Below are 5,935 nucleotides of genomic sequence, written 5' to 3' on the forward strand. Positions count from 1 at the left end.
TTCTACACTCTATCATCAAATTTATCTCGTTTCACTTCGAAATTGAATTTTTTAGAACAACCCATATTATTTTTCTGTTTAACGAACGATTATTTATTTTTCGTACGAAAATGTAATAATCCAGTATTGATGATATAATCAATTTTGCGGTTATTGGTCTCGAATAATTTAAACAACACTTACTCGAATGGATTTTTCAGTCGCAATTTTGAGACATTTGATCAATTGCTGATCTGAATAAGCCGCTTCGGACGATTTCTCACTTTGATAAAATAATTGAAAATAAATTATCAAACGATTAACAAACTTTGGGAAGTACGGGCTAGCGAGTGAGCGAATAGAAATATTTAAGTTTAATAAATTTTATTTAAATAAATCTAACTGTTAATACACGCGTGTAACTCAAAAGCGAGGTGAAGCTAATAGGTTTCCAGGACTAACTGATTTTCTCAAAGTGTCCATCTCGGCCTTAAAACGATTAATTTACAAAGATTAGTATACTTTTATTCTATCAACATTTCGAATTGAATTTTATTGAGATTGGCACCCGTACTTGGTTCCAAAATTTTTTTTTTCAGTTGAAATATCAATTAAAACCAACTTGGAGTTACAGTCATGATGAATTATATATCTTTTCACCAATTTCAATAAAATTAATGGAACTATTGACTTTTTGTGCTGTATTTATTCTGGACTATCAGACTACCGACAAAGACCATTTTTTTTGGTATTTTACAATTAACATTAATGAGTTTCATGATATCCTACAATGTGTCGCGTTAAACCTTAACGATGAATTCCTTCCATAAATCCAAAACTATCGACAATGATATTAAATCTAAGTAGGATTTATTTTAGCCGAACTGAAATTAATAAATCAACAAATTTCTAATTTGATTATTAAATAACTTACGTGGTGCCTTTATTGATATCGACTTTTAGCGGGTTGATATACAAACAGCAAGTTGATCTATAGGGGTTTAATATTGTTTGAACGCACGCGAACCCACCAAAGGCACACGCTGAGAGCTTAATTTGATGTTATGTCTTCATCGTGGTGGGCTGGCAACCGCACATTGAACCGCAACACATCGTCTAGTCTGCAGTATTTATCTTTATGAATACAGTTTAGCTAAATATTTATTGATCATAATAATTTGGGCTGAGAATCTTATAATTATTGTTAGTCATCAATGGTATCGCGATATTTCAACCCCTGACAAAATATCCTCAGTGTTAGTTTACTTTCGAATAAACACACATAAAATCCATGATAAAAAGGCACAAAGTCAGATGTATTTTTCCATATTATAGTTTTTTACATCTTAAAAAATTTAATCTGTTAACAGTAAATGTTCATACTTATTATACTATGTTATAATAAAATTATCTTATTTAATATTTACTACTAACGAGATCTACACGGAGAGAAAAATGTGGAAATCATTCCTATAATTTTAGTGAAATGTTTTCCTATACCATTTTAAGAGCGATTACTTAAATTATGGGAATTGTACCCATAATTTTTCGGAAATGTTACTATAATTATGGGAATGGTTCCTATAATTATAGGAACGATACACAGTAAAAAATTTTGCGTCATTGCGTCAAAAAATTTTGTGTTAAAAATTTTTATGTTAAATATTTAACACTTTTTTGTGTTAATTTAACATTTTTCTGTGTTAATTTAACACAAGTAATGTTAAATTTACACATAAAACTGTTAAATATTTAACACAAAAATTTTTAACACAATTTTTACAAATTAAAAATTAAAAATTAAAACAAAAATTTTTTGACGCAATGACGCAAAATTTTTTACTGTGTACCTATAATTATAACTATAATATCGGCATGGTTCCCATAATCTATATGAATAGTTCCCATAATATATAAGAATAGTTTCGATAATATCATAGGAACCATTCCTATAATATTATAGGAACCATTCCCATAATATTATAGTGATGATGCCTAATAATATTGAGATATTTATCATTACAACTCAAGTTATTTGTGACTTCGATGACCACTTTGAAGCATTTGAAATTATTAGTAATTTCGATAATTTTACTTGCTTCCCAATAACATCATTTAAAATATGTAAAATAAGTAATATTGTTCATATAAATAATTAAAGTTACTTACCCAAAAGGTGGATTTAATAAATATTCAACGTATGTATTGTAAATGAATAATTTGTTTTAAAAATAAAATGAAATTGTAAAAATAAACAATGAATTTTCATATCTATTTTGCTCCTCTAATTGTATAGTAAGAAAATATTCCTTTTATTAGAGAAACTTTAAAATTGCTACAATATTTTTTAATATTATCTAACACAATAGTCACTAAATTGGAATAAACAATTTAAAATTAAGTAAACACGTGAATAAAAATTCTGAAAAAGAAATTTTTTCACTCTAGTGAAAGATCAATTTTTATTTACAAAAAAAAATTTTTAGCAAAAAAATATATAATAATTACTTTATATTTTTGAAGTGATTGCTCCATTATTATGAACATAAACATTTTTCTATTATTATGTACGTCATTCCCATAATATTATAGGAACCATTCCTATAATATTATAAGAAACATTCCTTTAATAATATAGGGACCATTCCTATAATATTATAGGAACCAATTCCATAATATATTGAAGCTATTCCATTATTGTATAGGAATGTTTCCAAAAAGCTATGGGTATGATTCCCATAATGAGCATAGGATTGATACCTATAATGATCATTTTATTATAGGAACCATTCCCATAATTTTTGGAAAGGCTCCTATAAATTTCTCTCCACATACAGCTCGTAGCCAGTTAGTAAAAATTACATTAAGTATTGATGTGTTGAAGTATTTTTAAGTAATTTTTATACTTGTTAAAATTTATGATATGTAAAAATTTACTTTTCAAAAAATAAAAAGGCACAACACCATCACAAGCTTATGTGTTGTGATATTTTGTCTAAAGTAGATATCGTCGGGGATATTTTGTCGCGGAATCTTCATCAATAAGCTATCAATTAGTATGTCAACACCTCACATTTTCTCCTCATAAATTACACTAAGAAAAAAATAAAATACTTTTATTTGGAAAATTTTCTTGATACAAGAATTTATGTTCTTGAAAATTTTCAAGAATATATATTCTTAGCTCAAGAAATTGTTAAATTAATTGAAATAATTTTTATTTAATTTAAATAAAGCTATTCTTATGTTTATCTATTATCCAAAGATAAATATTGATGTTCTTCTCTTCAGAAATGAATAATTAATATTAATAGAATATTTGATCGTCAGCGAGTTTCTTGAAATTGTTAATTGAGTAAAAGTATTTTTTTTTCTCAGTGTAATTTAGTAAATTGCTTGACTGTAAGCTCGCAAAAGCTGTCAATATATGTTCATTACTTAATGAACTGAAAATGATTTAGCGAGGAGTGGCGTCTGCTGTAATTGTCATGCAAATAGTCCAATATAATATAAGTTAAAAAAAAGAGATCGAAAAACTGAAAGGTGTGAACAGGTTTCTAAAAAATTAAAATAAACAATTGCTTAAATCTATAGTTTAGTGTAATATATGTTTACGTATGAATGTATGTATTGGTGATGGTAAGAAATCTAGCTTATGTGTACGTGTGAACAGGACCTCGTATAATATATCCAAAGGCGTTAGAGAGAAACGTCCGCGGCCTATGTCGTTGTCGCGTGGGCGAGTCCCGAGCGTTTTATATTCGTCCTGCGGAGGTATCATTTTCACGCAAACTTTTAAAATGCACAATCGAATAAATAATCCCGCAGTCTTAAACTCTTATCCAAGCTTGCCAGTCGTGACAATAAATATAAACGGAAACATACACACTCTCCTTTTTTTTTTCTCTTGTCGTTTATATTTTATTGTATTATAATGTATATAAATATATGGATTTATAAATGTGTATTATTATTGTATGAATGCATAGACATAAATATATTTTTATTTATGTCATTTACAAAGATATATCAAGAAAGGTTTGCTAACGGAGGCTCGAATTCATAATTGTAAATTATTTAGACATACTTAATTTTTAATTATGAATAAAAGTGTAATAAAATAATACTTTTGGGTGTTTCAGCGGGCGGAATATATATTTATGTATTTACTTATTTATATATGAGGTTATATACAAGAGTGGCGATTCCAACTCCGGTTTTTCAGGTTTTGTGAGAGTCACTCTGTTCGCATGCAGATGCAATAACGCATAGAGATCTGATCCTTGAATTATTTGAAGAATTTTTTAATTGGCCGTGAAAGAAAGATTGTATCGTCATGAGTGGGAGTGAAAAAGTATCGGTATGGTGCTGAATCCTTTTTACTTTTGAATAATACTTATTTTTTATATTTTTCCTTGATTATTTATTACTTACTCCGCACTTATTATCTATCCTCCATTTTAATTAATTAATGCTTTCTTGGGTTACTCCAACGAAAACATGAACTTAAAGAGGGTCTATTGAACCGAAAATTTTTTTTTTTTTTTCAATTAATAATCAGACAATTCTTCTGTAATTTTTTGTAAAAATCATAATTTAATTTACTTTTTTTTTATTATTTTTAATACTACTTTTAAAAACTTTAAAGGGCCTTAAAAAAATTACAATTTGAATTGTTTATTTTTTTTTCCATTAAAAAATTTTTAAAAAATAGTTTTTACTCAAAAAAATAGTTTAAAAATAAAATAACGCGTATTTAGAGATTTTTTTGATTAATAAATTTTTTTTTCTTAATTTAATTTAACAAAAAAATAAATAAAAAAAAAATTCCATCAACTTTTTCTTTAAATTCTATAAGTAGGATTTTTTTAAAAATTCTCTGTATAATAATTTATTAGTTAAGAAATTCTAAAAATTGCCTTATAAATTCAATAAAAGAAATTAATTAATTTTATTTAATTAAACATATTAATTATAATTTATTAATATAAATAATATAGTACTTAATAATTTTTTTCCATCTAAAATTCAATTTATTTTTAAACTATGAATAAATATAAGAAATCCGCCGTGGGATAAGAATCGATGGTTCAGCACGAGCGCATTTAGATTTCAATTTCCACCAATCTAAAGTACATTCATAATTTTTCTTACACTTTTTACATTCAGTATCTGTAGTACACTGCAACAATAAATATAAAAAAAAGAAATTATAAATTTTTTATTTTATTCAAAAAAGAATTGCGTACTCACAGCGACGTTTTTGCATTTAGTAGACGCATTGGCACTTAATATCATTGAAATTACCAGTAGTGCAATTAGATAAGGCACCAAAGAACGAGACATTTTGCAACGCTATAATTTTTTATAATTATTGATTTAATTAAATCGATAAGTGAAAGAAAAAACGTCGTATGTATTTTTTATTTTATTAACACTGCACCTTATAAGTGGATAAACAAACTAAATTCTGACCAAATTTATAACTTACTAATTGAAAATCTGATTCGAATTTTTTTTTATTACGACAATTCAAGGTGATTATTGATTATAATTATTAACCGGTAATAAAACGGCATTAGATCATTGATAAAATCTTATTTTGGGAGTCATCAACGTATGTAATTACAATTAGACTATTTTGTCATAAAAAGTGTTATTCTTTTTTTTTTTTTTTTAATAACAATGTAGTAGAAAAATTTTTACTTTTATTATCAATCGTTAATTCTACTCAAAATAAAGTCACACTTTTTACCTGAACATAAATAAAATAAAACAATTTAAAAAATATTATTGACTTTATTAATAAAAAAAAAAACGTAAAAAAGTAAATTTCTATAAATGGCAATGATTCATGTAATTTTTATTTCAATTACTACGCACTTTTTTATTTTCTGAACTGAGCATGCGTTGGCTATAAATTTTTTATAATAAAATTGTAAAGAAGAAATTAATT

General features: G+C 25.9%; 1 long non-coding RNA gene across 1 annotated transcript; it reads right to left on the minus strand.

Annotated features, from left to right (window-relative positions):
* Positions 1-5,030: 5,030 nt before the first annotated feature.
* LOC123272869 lies at positions 5,031-5,340 on the minus strand. Its single transcript, XR_006511189.1, has 2 exons — positions 5,233-5,340; positions 5,031-5,161 (listed from the first exon to the last, which is right to left on the minus strand). It is a non-coding gene; the product is annotated as an uncharacterized LOC123272869 (long non-coding RNA).
* Between the last annotated feature and the right edge of the window lie 595 nt (positions 5,341-5,935).

Source organism: Cotesia glomerata, linkage group LG10 (assembly GCF_020080835.1).
Source record: "Cotesia glomerata isolate CgM1 linkage group LG10, MPM_Cglom_v2.3, whole genome shotgun sequence".
Taxonomy (NCBI): domain Eukaryota; kingdom Metazoa; phylum Arthropoda; class Insecta; order Hymenoptera; family Braconidae; genus Cotesia; species Cotesia glomerata.